Source organism: Aquarana catesbeiana, linkage group LG11, assembly GCF_042186555.1.
Source record: "Aquarana catesbeiana isolate 2022-GZ linkage group LG11, ASM4218655v1, whole genome shotgun sequence".
Lineage (NCBI taxonomy): Eukaryota > Metazoa > Chordata > Amphibia > Anura > Ranidae > Aquarana > Aquarana catesbeiana.
This window is the reverse complement of record NC_133334.1, coordinates 121,974,095-121,990,790: the sequence shown is the minus strand read 5'-3', so window position 1 is coordinate 121,990,790 and position 16,696 is coordinate 121,974,095.

Genomic DNA, 16,696 nt, shown 5'->3' with positions numbered 1-16,696 from the left:
TGGTATGTTTTATATATGATATTGTAGATCTTGTTATACCTCTTATAAACGCCTTAAAGGTATCCCACAGCATTCCCCCCATTTTTCTCCATGCGCTTCCAAAAACATTTCCAGCTGCTCTGGTATTCTATCATTTAATCCAATCTGGGTTAACCATCGAGATTGTATCCTGTAGCCCGGACGTCTTCCTCTAAGCCCTATTTTTAAATCAAAGGTCAACCCAGAGTGATCGGACACTCCACTAGGCCTATAAGTGGCAGATTGCACTATTGGGAGTATCTTCTCATTCCCCAGAGCCAGGTCTATTCTAGACATGCAACCTCTCCCTGGTGCATGCCACGAATAAGCGCTAGCTTCTGGGTTTCTAATCCTCCAAAGATCAGCCCATGCAACTTCCTTTATAAATTTTTCCAGCACCCTGGATCCTACTGTTCCTCTCTGAATATTCCTCCCAAACCTATCTTTCTTTGGATTTAAACACATATTAAAATCTCACATACAAACAACATGTGCCTCCCTCTGGATACTCTGACATAAATAACATTGCTTCCTTCAATACTGCCATCGTAGCAGGTGGGGGATTATATATTCCCATAATTACAAATGGCAGTGAGTGCATCAGGGCAAAGACGAAGACATATCTCCCATCCGGGTCTCTCTTTACCCTGATGAACTCCCATGTCACCGCTCGATGCACCATAAGGGAAACCCCTCTTGAATATGTTGTATGACATGAATGACTTGACCACTGTATCCAGGGCTTTTTTAAATAGTCCAATCTTTCTTTAGTCAAGTGTGTTTCTTGAATGCAAATTATTTTGGCTTTCACTTTACTAATTTCTGTAAAAACCTGTGTTCGTTTTAATTGCGTACCCATACCTCTCACATTCCATGACAAAAATGTATACTGATTACTCATATTTGTTTTTTTGTTTTGCCCTTCCTTTCACCAGGAATCCTAAATTCCCTTGTGACCTTTCTCCTTTCTACATACCCCTCCCTCCTACCCCCTCCATTCATCCAATCATCTTCATTCACCCATTTAAAATTTTTTAGGGCATTACCGACATAGTGCATTTTGCCCTTATATAGGTAATTTGTTTCAGCTTGTATCTGCTCCTCGACCCCCCCTCCTTTTCTTAAGAAAGAGTATGAGGACAGGGGGAAGAAGAAGAAAAAAAAAACACCCGTATATATACTCACCTGCACCTACCTATAAATACTCATATACATCTATATACATTTCCTTCCTTTTCAACTCACACCCATACCCTATCACACTTAAACCCCCCATCTATTTGCACTCCCATAACACTTCCTATACATGTGAATGTTTCATATACATCTCTCCCCCCCCACCCAGTGCTATGTGCTTCCAAATATCTCCTATATTACCTGTGTATCCTGATCCTTGTGTGTCATCCATATTCCATTTTAATCTCCCTCTTGTGTTACTCTCCAACTTTTAACCCCCCCCTTCTCTCCCCCTCCCCCTTATCTCCCCCTGTTCATAATCTACCCCCCAAAACTCCCCCCAAAACTCCTTCCTTCGGTGTTGTGTTTACTTGTGTTTATACTTTTTATCTTTAGTGTATATACCTTCCCTTCCCCCTCCTTCTCAATCCACTCATGTGTACTCTATCCTTTAGGATTCACTCACCCCGTGTATCACCCATGCCCCAAACCACCACACCCCCCCCAGTCCACACAAAAAAAAAGTAAAAAAAGAAAGAAAAGTCTCATCAATCCAAAAATATAAACCAATACCCCTCCAGAAGGAGAAAAAGAGAGGGTTAGGGTGAAAGAGCAGCCCCCCTGGGTGCCCATATATATAGCAGGGGGCCCCAGGGGGGGTCCAACCCACCCATCCACAAAAAAAAAGAAAAAAAAAAAGCTTTTCATTTATACCAAGGAAAAAAAAAGACAAAAAAAAAAAACCTCCTCCCCCTGTTCCTTCATAATAATAAAAAAAAAAAAAAACATAGACCCCCCCATAATGTCTATATTTTGGGGGTTTTCCTCAGCCCCCATTTTTCTTTTCTTTTAATAAGGTAGTAATTTAACAGTCTGCATCTAATCTTTGGCTTGTTCCACTGTACTAAGCTACATAGTCTTTCCTCCTTCCTCCACTCTCAACCATGCTGGGTACGCCATAGAATATTCAATTCCTGCCTCTCTCAAACTCCGTTTTACCTCATAAAAAGTAGCCCTTTGCTTTTGTAGCTCTAAGGAGAAGGCCGGGAATATTGACACTTTGCTGTTCTCATAATGAATCTCTCCCTTTTGTCTTGCTTTCCGCAAAATCACATCTCTGTCTCTACAATTCAATAATCGCGCCAACAAAGGTCTGGGAGGGAGCCCTGGCTTTGGTGTTGCTGCCGGCACCCTGTGTGCTCTTTCCACTGCAAATGATGTTGAGACCTCCATATCTGGAAATACATTTTTCAACCACTTTTCTATAAAATCTCCAGGGTTAAATCCCTCCACTTTCTCTGGTAAACCGACTATTCTTAAATTATTGTGGTGCATGCGATTCTCAAAATCGTCTGTTTTTTGTTGCCATGTAGCAATTTGCTTTTCTGCTAATTTTGGGCATAGGGTTAACTGCATCTTCCAGTATAGCTATCCTATTTTCCACTTTTGTCATCCTGTCTCTCATACTCTGCATATCATGTCTGATCAGTCCTATGTCATTTTTAATTTCATCCATTTTACCTGTCAGGGCTGCATTGCTTGAGTGGATGGCCTCCATTAATTGTGAATTCATCTGATCCAGTGTAAGCTTAGGCAGTTTCTCCCACTTTTCTGGCTTCTCAGCCTGCGGCTGGGGCATGCTGGGCTTCTGGATCTCCAGAGCTGATGTTCCGACGCTCCGTGTCTGTGGAGGGCTTCACCCGCCGTCTTGCCTGTCGGATCATGAGAACTCCTTGAGGCGATCCACCGCCATCTGCTTGCTGCTCATCTCGCCGCCAGGAGTGTCTGTTTACCGGGTTGTGGGTCTCGGTAACAGGGACAACACACGAAGATGGTGAGCAGTGATAGTGCATGCATCAGTGACACTGTCCCCCTTGTCCACCTGTTGGAGCACACGCTGCATGGAATAATGGACAGGCAACTTGAGGCAGAACAGAGGCAGGAAGAGGAGGACTTCCTTAACTCTCAATGCCCCCTTTATCCAGACAGTGTTCCTGCGTGCCTGCCGATCACACAGGAAGAGGACGAGGAGGAGGAGGAAGAGGAGGATTGTGTCAGCATGGAGGTGGAGCCTGGCACTCGGCATCAGCAGCAGTCTTTAAGGGATCATTTACAGTCCTAAGAAACCCATGGACTTGTATGTGGCTGGGAGGAGGTGGCTGCGGATCATGTCGTCTTTAGTGACCCAGAGGACTCTGGACTGAATGCCTCAGCAAACCTACGATGCATGGCCTCCCTGATCCTGCAAAGCCTGCGGAAAGATCCTCGTATTCGTGGTATCAGGGAGAGGGATCAATACTGGCTGGCAACCCTCCTTGATCCACGTTACAAGGGTAAGGTTGCGGACCTTATCTTGCCGTCGCAGAGGGAGCAGAGGATGAAACATCTTCGGGAGGCCTTGCAGAAAGGTCTGTGCAATGCGTTCCCAGAGACTGGGAGGTTACAAACTCCTGTTTCTGGACAACGTGTTGCTGAGGCTTTGGTCAGTCAAAGAAGGAGCGGTGGAGAAGGTGGCCGTCTGACCGATGCGTTCAGACAATTTTTTAGTCCGCAGCCCCAAGGTATGATCGGTTCCAGCAACCATCACCAGCGTCTGTTTTACATGGTGCAGGAATACCTAGGGGCAAGATCTGACTTGGACACCTTTCCCACTGAAAATCCTCTGGGTTACTGGGTCTTGAGGATGGATCACTGGCCAGAGCTTGCACAGTATGCAATTGAGCTACTGGCCTGTCCTGCATCCAGCGTTCTTTCAGAACACGCATTCAGTGCTGCTGGAGGTTTTGTCACCGATCACAGGGTGCGCCTGTCCACCGACTCGGTCGATCGACTGACCTTCACAAAAATGAATCAGTCTTGGATCACCACCAGCTACCAAGCACCTGATGCTGATGTAACCGAATCATTTTTTTTTAAATGTCAGATCTCTTCAAGACTGCCTATGCTGATGCTGAATGACTATCCTGTTATGTCGAGTGACTATCCTCTTCTTCTTCAATGATCATGCTGATAGCTTGCAAGAATATTTTTGGTTCTGGGCGCCGCCACCAGTGGCTAAGGCCCAATTTTTCAGCCCCTGTTTAACAGGGGTGTGTAATTACAATTTTTGATGCAATATTTTGCAAGGAGGGTTCATTGATGCACTCAAATAGAGTATTTGTGCGGGGTTGCAATGTTGTGGCACCAGCACCAGTGCCTAAGGCCCAATTTTTCAGCCCCTGTTTAACAGGGGCATGTAATTACAATTTTTGATGCAATACTTTGCAGCTGGGCTTGTTCCTGCGCTCCAACTAGAGTATCTGTGAGGGGTTGCAGTCTTGTGGCACCAGCACCAGTGCCTGAGGCCCAATTTTTCAGCCCCTGCTTAACAGGGGAGTGTAATTACAATTTTTGATGCAATACTTTGCAGCAGGGCTTGTTCCTGCACTCCAACTAGAGTATCTGTGAGGGGTTGCAGTGTTGTGGCACCAGCACCAGTGCCTAAGGCCCAATTTTGCAGCCCATGTTTAACAGGGGCGTGTAATTACAATTTTTGATGCAATATTTTGCAAGGAAGGTTTGTTGCTGCACTCAACTAGAGTATTTGTGAGGGGTTGCAGTGTTGTGGCACCAGCACCAGTGCCTAAGGCCCAATTTTTCAGCCCCTGTTTAACAGGGGTGTGTAATTACAGTTTTTGATGCAATACTTTGCAGCAGGGCCCGTTTCTGCGCCCACCAAGAGTAACTGTGAGGACTTACAGTGTTGTGGCACCAGCATCACCACCACCAAAGGCCAAATTTTTCTGCCCCTGTTCAACAGGTGCATGTAATTACAATTCTTGATCTAATATTTCACAGCAGGGCCCGTTCCATCTCCCAGCAAGAGTAACTGTGAGGATTTAGTGTTGTGGCAACACCACCACCATCACCACCAAAGGCCCAATTTTTCTGCCCCTGTTCAACAGGAGCATGTAATTACAATTCTTGATCTAATATTTCACAGCAGAGCCCATTCCTGCGCCCACCAAGAGTAACTTTGAGGGCTTACAGTGTTGTGGCAACACCAACACCTAAGGCCCCAATTTCTGCAGAGTATATAGGGCAGGCCCCTACTTTCAAACATCCAACTTACAAATGACTCCTACTTGCAAACAGAAGGAGACAACAGGAAGTGAGATGAAATCTACCCCTAAGAAGGGAAATTCTCTCCTGTAAGAGTTAATATGGGAAAAAGGTGTCTCCTCTCCACTGATGCTTTATCACCAATCCTTGTTTCACTAAAAACCCCAAATTGTCAAAAAAACATTTGTCATTGGGACAGAAAGTGAGGTAAAATCTTCTGAAGAGGTGCACAGACAGCAAAACAAATATCACAGGGGTTATAACTCTTCCCTATGTTTTCCAAAAATCTTAAAAATAGATTTTTTGGCTGGAGCTACACTTTAAAAATGTACCAGTTCAAAATTACAAACAGATTCTACTTAAAAACAAACCTACAGTACCTGTCTTGTTTGCACCGCCTGTATACTGCTGTTCAGAGGGCCTGGGGCCCCACGCCTTTCCTTTTTTTAATTTGGGTGCGGGGTTCCCCTTAATATCCATACAAGACCTAAAGGACCTGGTACTGGACTGGTGGGCGGGGGTACCCATGCCATTTGTCTCACTGATTTTCATCCATATACCGGGACCGGACATTACATTAAAGCCGTCAGCAGTTTTAAATGACTTTTGTTACTTTAAAAGTGTCATTTTGTGCAGGGACTGTTCTAAGCACGGGAAACACACGCCACTTTACAGGCATACTATAGACACCCCCCAGGTACGATATTTAAAGGAATATTTCACTTTTTTTCACTTTAAGCATCATTAAAATCACTGCTCCCGAAAAAACGTCCGTTTTTAAAACTTTTTTTTGCATTGATACATGTCCCCTGGGGCAGGACCCGGGTCCCCAGACCCTTTTTAGGACAATACCATTCAAATTAGCCTTTAAAATTAGCTTTTGATTTCGACCATTCGAGTCCCATAGACTTCAATGGGGTTCTAACGTTCGTGGAAATTTTCGGTCCGTTCGCAGGTTCTGGTGCGAACCGAACCGGGGGGTGTTCAGCTCATCCCTATTGCTGATATTCATACAGTGAGTTCTGAAAAAATTATGTCTTTATTGTTTCTCGTGATCTCCTGAATATTTTATTTTTTGGTTTTCGTCAGATCTCCATAATAATTTATTTAATTTTGGTTTATAGTGTTTTTTTTTTATCAAGAACTCCTTGTTTTTTTTTCTAGTGCTCTCCATAATATTGTTTTTTATTTTGTGTGTCAGGTTACCACAACACCATTATTATCTTGTATTTTTTTAACCTCAAGGAGGTTGGTTTGTGTTGGTGTCCCTTGTTAATTTGACATTGTATTTTGGAAATGTACCTGCCTACTCACAAACAAACTGTCCTTTTTGAAGTAAAACACATAGGCAAGTATTTGTAAATAGAAAATAGCCATTTATTATGGGTCATAATAAAAAAAAGAGGAAGGCAACGCTGAAGAAACTGGGGAAATTGGCAAAGCTTTTGTACCCCAGGGCACACATCAACTATTTTACCCCCAAAATTGGTAGCCTGAGGAGTCCATATAATAGTGAGCACAATCCGGTCCCGGACTACAAGAGATCAGGATAGAACAGCAGCAGATGACATATATGTCCCCAGGCTGTGGTCATACCACAGCCTGTGTCTTTTGTCAGACCAGACTGAACCCAGGCCATCACTTTCTTGTCTTTCTTCCACTATTCCTTCACCGCTTGCGCCCAGGCTGTGGCTGTGGTGTTGGAGGTGTGGCAGGAGGTGGAGGAGGAGGAGGATGGTCCATCTCACACAGGTGTGTTTTGGTTGTGATTTGGCCCCTCAACTCCTTATTTAGCATTGTATACATAATTTCCTCACACAAGAGACGTTGGCCCTCCTCCATTTCCTGCATTTTGCTGGCAGTCATACAGGCAAAGGCCTCTTGAAGAGTGGGGCTGGCTCTGAGGGCTGCCTTAGCCTCCCGAATCAGCCCAAGGGCTGCCTCCTGCACATTACTCCCCTTCCTGGGCCTTTTGATTGGAAGGCGGAGGGGAGAGACCTGGGATTCTGTCAGGCTACTAATGGGCCCGGCCACCTCCTAGCTGCCACTTACCCCCGCCACCTCCTGGCTGCCACATTCCACAGCCTCCTCCTGACTGCCACATTCCACACCCTCCTCCTGGCTGAGGCTTTCCTGTGTAGGAAAAAAGAACATCGTTTTGGTATTTGGTTCGTCAATCACACACAATTTTCAGCTCATGACTGTTGCAAATTGAATGTTACCAAATAGAAAAGACTATTATTCTGACCCCTGCAATTTTCCTTCTTGTCCCAAACATTTTTGGCCACTACTGTCTATTGATATGTAAAACATTTTATTAAATCGGCAATTAGTGATCAATAATAACATCTAGTTAACATCATTAATTTTACAACCAGAAATATGTTGAACAATGCTATACCTGACTCAAGCCGGGCTCCTCCACTTCTTCTTCCTGGCTGGAAGGCCCAGGTTGGACATTGCAAGCCTCAGCTGGGGTGGAAGGAAGCATGGAAGGAAGAGTGGAAGGAAGGGTTGAGAGGGAGTGCCTGACTTCAGTCTGGTCTGACAGAAAGCGCAGTCATATGTTTCACCTGCCATAGACAGGGCAGCTCCCTGTACATGTCTATGAATATGGGGAGGAAGTTGTGGTCATTGAACCCATCCATTTTCTCTGCAATAGGGATGAGCTTCGTGTTCGAGTCGAACCCATGTTCGACTCGAACATCGTCTGTTCGCCCGTTCGCCGAATTGCGAACGATATGGGCCGTTCAATCCAAATTTGTGTGGCGCGTCACGGCCCATAATTCACTGCGGCATCGCAGTGCATTGCTGGCTGATGATTGGCCAAGCATGCACTATGACCCGCATGCTTGGCCAATCACAGCGCCGCCTGAACAGAGAGCCGTAATTGGCCAAAGCCAAGGAGGCTTTGGCCAATTATGGCTCAGGGGATTTAGTACACGCCCCACACTATATAAGGCCGCCTGCACGGCGGCCCTGTGTAGTGTGTGTTCCGGCGTTCATTGAGAGAGAGAGAGAGAGAGACAGACAGTGACATTTGATTTGAGCTAGATAGATTAGGCAGAACAGTCAGTCAGTTAGCTGCACTTACAGTGTATTGTGTATATATATGCATCCCAGGTGTTGCATATATATATATATACACTGTATTCAGTTTAGCTAGATCCATTCTTGTTATCTTCCTACTGACAGGCAGGCTTGTCTTGTTACAGTATTTACAGCTACCTGAAGAAAATTACTGGTGTTCTTTTGATCCTATTAGTACCACAGTCAGGCAGCTAGACTATTTACAGTTAGTGCAGTGCGTCCTGCTCACAGTGTTCAGCTAGATCCGTTCCTGTTATCTTCTTACTGACAGGCAGGCTTGTCTTGTTACAGTATATACAGCAACCTGAAGAAAATTGCTGGTGTTCTTTTGATCCTATAAGTACCACAGTCAGGCAGCTAGACTATTTACAGTTAGTGCAGTGCGTCCTGCTCACAGTGTTCAGCTAAAACTACAAGTTAGTGGGGTGCGTCCTGCTCACAGTGTTCAGCTAAACCTACAAGTTAGTGGGGTGCATCCTGCTCACAGTGTTCAGCTAAACCTACAAGTTAGTGCGGTGCGTCCTGCTCACAGTGTTCAGCTAAACCTACAAGTTAGTGTGGTGCGTCCACCTCACAGTGTTCAGCTAAACCTACAATTTAGTGGGGTGCGTCCTGCTCAGAGTGTTCAGCTAAACCTACAAGTTAGTGCAGTGCGTCCTGCTCACAGTGTTCAGCTAGATCCGTTCCTGTTATCTTCTTACTGACAGGCAGGCTTGTCTTGTTACAGTATATACAGCTACCTGAAGAAAATTGCTGGTGTTCTTTTGATCCTATTAGTACCACAGTCAGGCAGCTAGACTATTTACAGTTAGTGCAGTGCGTCCTGCTCACAGTGTTCAGCTAAACCTACAAGTTAGTGGGGTGCGTCCTGCTCACAGTGTTCAGCTAAATCTACAAGTTAGTGGGGTGCGTCCTGCTCACAGTGTTCAGCTAGATCCGTTCCTGTTATCTTCTTACTGACAGGCAAGCTTGTCTTGTTACAGTATATACAGCTACCTGAAGAAAATTACTGGTGTTTTTTTGATCCTATTAGTACCACAGTCAGGCAGCTAGACTATTTACAGTTAGTGCAGTGCGTCCTGCTCACAGTGTTCAGCTAAACCTACAAGTTAGTGGGGTGCATCCACCTCACAGTGTTCAGCTAAACCTACAAGTTAGTGCAGTGCGTCCTGCTCACAGTGTTCAGCTAGATCCGTTCCTGTTATCTTCTTACTGACAGGCAGGCTTGTCTTGTTACAGTATATACAGCTACCTGAAGAAAATTACTGGTGTTCTTTTGATCCTATTAGTACCACAGTCAGGCAGCTAGACTATTTACAGTTAGTGCAGTGCGTCCTGCTCACAGTGTTCAGCTAAACCTACAAGTTAGTGGGGTGCGTCCACCTCACAGTGTTCAGCTAAACCTACAAGTTAGAGCAGTGCGTCCTGCTCACAGTGTTCAGCTAGCTCCGTTCCTGTTATCTTCTTACTGACAGGCAGGCTTGTCTTGTTACAGTATATACAGCTACCTGAAGAAAATTACTGGTGTTCTTTTGATCCTATTAGTACCACAGTCAGGCAGCTAGACTATTTACAGTTAGTGCAGTGCATCCTGCTCACCGTGTTCAGCTAAACCTACAAGTTAGTGGGGTGCGCCCTGCTCACAGTGTTCAGCTAAACCTACAAGTTAGTGTGGTGCGTCCACCTCACAGTGTTCAGCTAAACCTACAAGTTAGTGGGGTGCGTCCTGCTCACGGTGTTCAGCTAAACCTACAAGTTAGTGGGGTGCGCCCTGTTCACAGTGTTCAGCTAAACCTACAAGTTAGTGGGGTGTGTCCTGTTCACAGTGTTAAGCTAAACCTACAAGTTAGTGGGGTGCGTCCACCTCACAGTGTTCAGCTAAAGCTACCTGTAGAAGGTTGGTGGTGTTCTCACACTACAGGCAGGCAGTTGATTTTGCTAGCTGCAGTATCAGTACATATATATATATATATATATATATATATATATATATATATATATATATCCCAGCTTAGTGCAGCTACAGGCCATTAGTATGTCTGGAAGGCCAAGAAGGAGAGGTAGACAGTCACAAGCCAATAAGAGAGGGCAAGCAGGCTCTGTGTCTAGTGCTGGTCGTGGAGACGGTGCATCCTCATCAGCATGTGGCCGTGGGACAAGCTTGGCCTTTTTTTCGGCAGCTGGCCGTGTTGAGCCGCAACATGCGGAAGACTGGGTCGAGTGGATGACCAAGCCGTCCTCATCCTCCTCATCCTCTCTCACCCATGCCCAGGGTACTTTGTCTGGAAAAGCAGCGGCCTCTTCCCTTGGCTCAATGTCATCAGTGACTCCTTCCCTAGCCCCACCATGTCCTCCTGAGGAGTCCCTCGAACTGTTTGACCACAGTGTTGGGTACATGCTCCAGGAGGATGCCCAGCGTTTGGAAGGCTCTGATGATGATACTGAGCTCGATGAAGGCAGTAACATGAGCACGGACAGAGGGGGTGCCCAAGAAGGACAGCAATCTGGCAGTCATGCTCCCTCTGCTGCAGCATACTGCCAGGTTTGCTCCAGTGATGAGGAGGGAGGGGATGATGAGGTTACTGACTCAACGTGGGTGCCTGATAGGAGAGAGGTGGAGGAGGAGGAGGTGGCACATCATAAGGGCAGCACATTGACTGCATCACACCCCAAAGCTCCACATGTGCAGGGCGCTGCAGTCTCTGCACGTTATTCAAAAAGTTCTTTGGTGTGGGCCTTTTTTGAGACGAGTGCATCAGATCGCACCGCTGCTATTTGCAACATATGTCTCAAGCGTATCTTGCGTGGCCAAAACATCTCCCGCTTGGGTGCCACATGCATGACCAGACATATGTTGACCTGCCATGCAGTTCGTTGGCAAGCGTATCTAAAAGACCCACACCAAAGAACAAAGAGGACCTCTCCTTGCTCCTCATCAGCTGAGATTTCCAACCCCACTATACCTTCAGTCCTCTCTGAGACCTGCACTGAGAGGAATGAAGGTGTAGAATTATGTGTGTCACAGCCAAGTACATGTGGGCAATCTGCTTTTGGTACACCGACGTCAGATTGTACCAGGCAAATTTCCCTGCCCCAGCTGCTGCACCGCCGAAAGAAGTTTGCTCCCAGCCATCCACATGCCCAGAGGTTGAATGCCATCTTGGCAAAATTGCTAGCACTTCAACTGCTGCCTTTTCAGTTGGTAGACTCTGCCCCCTTCCGTGAGTTTGTGGAATGTGCGGTTCCTCAGTGGCAGGTACCCAAACGCCACTTTTTTCTCACGGAAGGCAATTCCGGCTCTCTACCAGCATGTGGAAGGCAATGTCCATGCCTCGCTGGACAGGGCGGTCAGCGGTAAGGTGCATATTACCACTGACTCATGGTCCAGCAGGCATGGACAGGGACGTTACCTAGGTTTCACGGCGCATTGGGTGACTCTGCTGGCAGCTGGGAAGGATGCAGGACAAGGTGCAGTATTGTTGGAGGTTGTTCCACCACCACGCCTCCAAAATGCTAATGATTGTGACACACCTCTCTCCTCCACCCCCTCCTCTTCTTCTTCCTCCATGGCCTCTTCCTGTGCTTTGTCCTCGGAACCAGCGGTGCTCCGTAGCCGTTCAAGGGGCTACACAAGTACGCAGGCCAAAAGATGCCATGCGGTGCTTGAGCTGGTGTGCTTGGGGGACAGGAGCCACACTGGGGCAGAGGTTCTGTCAGCTCTGCAGGGGCAGGTTCAGAGGTGATTGACGCCATGCCAACTTAAGGCAGGAATGGTGGTTTGCGACAATGGCACCAACCTCCTCTCTGCCCTCCGACAGGGACAAATGACCCATGTGCCCTGTTTGGCTCACGTCCTTAACTTGGTGGTGCAGCGGTTCTTGGGTAGGTACCCGGGCTTACAGGATGTCCTGAGGCAGGCCAGGAAAGTCTGTGTGCATTTCCGCCGGTCATATAATGCCAGTGCTCGGCTGACGGACCTCCAAAAGGAGTTTAACCTGCCCAAGAACCACCTAATCTGTGACATGCCCACCAGGTGGAACTCAACGTTGGCAATGCTGCAGCGGCTGCACACGCAGCAGAGGGCCATCAATGAGTACCTGTGCGACTATGGCACCAGGACAGGGTCAGGGGAGCTTGTTTTTTTTCCCCACGCCAGTGGGCCATGATCAGGGATGCATGCACTGTCCTGTCACCATTTGAGGAGGCCACGAGGATGGTGAGCAGTGACAGTGCATGCATCAGTGACACTGTCCCCCTTGTCCACCTGTTGGAGCACACGCTGCGTGGAATAATGGACAGGGCACTTGAGGCAGAACAGAGGCAGAAAGAGGAGGACTTCCTTAGCTCTCAAGGCCCCCTTTATCCAGACAGTGTTCCTGCGTGCCCGCCGATCACACAGGAAGAGGACGAGGAGGAGGAGGAGGAGGAGGAAGATTGTGTCAGTATGGAGGTGGAGCCTGGCACTCAGCATCAGCAGCAGTCTTTAAGGGATCAGTCCCAAGAAACACATGGACTTGTACGTGGCTGGGAGGAGGTGGCTGCGGACCATGTCGTCCTTAGTGACCCAGAGGACTCCGGACCGAATGCCTCAGCAAACCTACGCTGCATGGCCTCCCTGATCCTGCAAAGCCTGTGTAAGGATCCTCGTATTCGTGGTATCAAGGAGAAGGACCAATACTGGCTGGCAACCCTCCTTGATCCACGTTACAAGGGTAAGGTTGCGGACCTTATCTTGCCATCGCAGAAGGAGCAGAGGATGAAACATCTTCGGGAGGCCTATCAGAAAGGTCTGTAAAACGCGTTCCCAGAGACTGGGAGGTTACAAACTCCTGTTTCTGGACAACGTGTTGCTGAGGCTTCGGTCAGTCAAAGAAGGAGCGGTGGAGAAGGTGGCCGTCTGACCGATGCGTTCAGACAATTTTTTGGTCCGTAGTCCCAAGGTATGATCAGTTCCAGCAACCATCGCCAGCGTCTGTTTTACATGGTGCAGGAATACTTAGGGGCAAGATCAGACTTGGACACCTTTCCCACCAAAAATCCTCTGGGTTACTGGGTCTTGAGGATGGATCACTGGCCAGAGCTTGCACAGTATGCAATTGAGCTACTGGCCTGTCCTGCATCCAGCGTTCTTTCGGAACGCACATTCAGTGCTGCTGGAGGTGTGGTAACTGATCACAGGGTGCGCCTGTCCACCGACTCGGTCGATCAACTGACCTTCATAAAAATGAATCAGTCTTGGATCACCACCAGCTACCAAGCACCTGATGCTGATGTAACTGAATAATTTTTTTTTTAAATCTCAGATCCCTTCAAAGACTGCTTATGCTGATGCTGAGTGACTATCCCTGAGTAATTATCCTCTTCCTCCTCAATCATCACGCTGATAGCTTGTAAGAAAATTTTTGGTTCTGGGCGCCACCACCAGTGCCTAAGGCACAATTTTTCAGCCCCTGTTTAACAGGGGCGTGTAGTTACAATTTTTGATGCAATACTTTGCAGCAGGGCTCGTTCCTGCGTTCCAACTAGAGTGTCTGTGAGGGGTTGCAGTGTTGTGGCACCAGCACCAGTGCCTAAGGCCCCATTTTTCTGCCCCTGTTTAACAGGGGCGCATAATTACAATTTTTGATGCAATACTTTGCAGCAGGGCTCGTTCCTGTGTTCCAACTAGCGTGTCTGTGAGGGGTTGCAGTGTTGTGGCACCAGCACCAGTGCCTAAGGCCCAATTTTTCTGCCCCTGTTTAACAGGGGCGTGTAATTACAATTTTTGATGCAATACTTTGCAGCAGGGCTCGTTCCTGCGTTCCAACTAGAGTGTCTGTGAGGGGTTGCAGTGTTGTGGTACCAGCACCAGTGCCTAAGGCCCAATTTTTCTGCCCCTGTTTAACAGGGGCGTGTAATTACAATTTTTGATGCAATACTTTGCAGCAGGGCTCGTTCCTGCGTTCCAACTAGAGTGTTTGTGAGGGGTTGCAGTGTTGTGGCACCAGTACCACCACCACCACCACCACCACCAAAGGCCCAATTTTTCTGCCCCTGTTCAACAGGGGCATGTAATTACAATTCTTGATCTAATATTTCACAGCAGGGCCCTGTGAGGGCTTACGTTGTTGTGGCCACAACAACACCTAAGGCCCAAATTTCTGCTGAGTATATAGGGCAGGCCCCTACTTTTAAACATCTAACTTACAAACGACTCCTACTTGCAAACGGAAGGAGACAACAGGAAGTGAGATGAAATCTACCCCTAGGAAGGGAAATTCTCTCCTGTAAGAGTTAATATGGGAAAAACATTTCTCCTTTCCACTGATGCTTTCCAATCCTTGTTCCACAAAAAACCCCAAATTCTCAAAAAACATTTGTCATTGGGACAAAAAGTGAGGTGAAATCTTCTAAAGAGGAGGAAAGACAGCAAAACAAATGTCACAGGGGTGATAACCCTTCCCTATGTCTTCCAAAAAGCTTAAAAAAGATATTTTGGCTGGAGCTAAACACGTTAAAAATGTACCCGTTCAAAATGACAAACAGATTCTACTTAACAACAAACCTACAGTCCCTGTCTTTTTTGCACCGCCTGTATACTGCTGTTCAGAGTATATAGGGCCTGGTGGCCCCACACCTTTCCTTATTTTAATTTGGGTGCGGGGTTCCCCTTAATATCCATACAAGACCCAAAGGGCCTGGTAATGGACTGGGGGATATTGTCTCACTGATTTTCATCCATATTGCCAGGACCCGACATTACATTAAACCCGCAAGCAGTTTTAAATGAGATTTTTTCCTTTAAAAATGACATTTGGTGCAGGGACTGTTCTAAACACGGGAAACACGCGCCACTTTACAGGCATACTATAGACACCCCCCAGGTACGATATTAAAAAGGAATATTTCACTTTTTTTTTTTTTACTTTCAGCATCATTAAAATCACTGCTCCCGAAAAAATGGACGTTTTTAAAAGTTTTTTTTGCATTGATACATGTCCCCTGGGGTAGGACCCGGGTCCCCAAACCCTTTTTAGGACAATACCATGCAAATTAGCCTTTAAATTTAGCACTTTTGATTTCGAACGTTCGAGTCCCATAGACGTCAATGGGGTTCTAACGTTTGTGCGAACTTTCGGTCAGTTCGCAGGTTCTGGTGCGAACCGAACCGGGGGGTGTTCGGCTCATCCCTACTCTGCAAGACACAACACAAGACAAACCCTAATGTCAAGCTAATCTCTCCTAATCTTGTCCCAATATAGGCCTCAATCTATAAGCAGTATAGGCCACTGATGCACCAAATTAAAATTGTACCTTTATTCTAACGATCAGCGCTTTTGATACTCCTTCCTCCTCTAATAGATCATACGTATGACGCACGTGTGTTACGCTTTATATACACTGCACATGCGTGAAGCTCTGCCCACCCCCGATATTCTTTCTAGTCTATTCCCCACCTCTTGTCTTTCGGCGCAGTGGGAGAGCACATGGCTGAGAAAGAGCAAGTGCATGCAGAAGAGAGCACAAATGACCAAAGGCCGGAGCCACGAACGTCCCAATCCCGGAGGAGTTTTAAGGCCTCAAATATGTCCTTTATAGAGATAGTGGAGATGGTGGACATCTTGAAGAGGGCCGACTATGATGGGAAGCATGGACCTTACCCAAACCCAAATGTCAGAAAGGCCAAGATCATGGCTAAAGTTGTGAAAAGTCTGCACAGGATTTTTGTGGTACGACAATCCAAGGATCAACTGAGGAAACGTTGGTCCGATCTGAAATTGAGGGAGCAGGATCAGTACAGAAAGATTAAGAGAGTTCTTCAAAAAAGTAAGTAGTTGTGGTGTGTTCCTATTATTATTAGTACTTGCATGCTGCTCCCTGTGCTTTACTGTGGTACAGTTTAAAATGGCAACTTTCAGGTTCCTGTTCGTAGTAAACATTGTTTGTCCGCCCACTAATACAATGTTTTTGGCAGATACAGGTTAACTACATTTGTTCAGGCCTATTTGTATTAAAAGAAGTTTATGACATTGTTGTCTAAAAGGGTTTGTACTGGAATGAAATGCAAACTTGATTTAGTGTAAGGAGAGGACACTCAGCAGCTGTTTACACATCTGGATGCAGGAGCACTAGTGTGGGACAACAGAACAAACTTTTTAGGGTGTCCCACACAGGTGCTCCAGTGGATACTAGGGGTGTCTCCATGTGTGAAAATTGTACAAAAAAGGTAAGTATTCCAGCTTTAGAAAAGGAAAAAAATAATGTCTTCAGCTTGGAACTCTGCCAAAAAAGACAATTGTACGACACTTCCAAGCAATGTTTCATATTACTA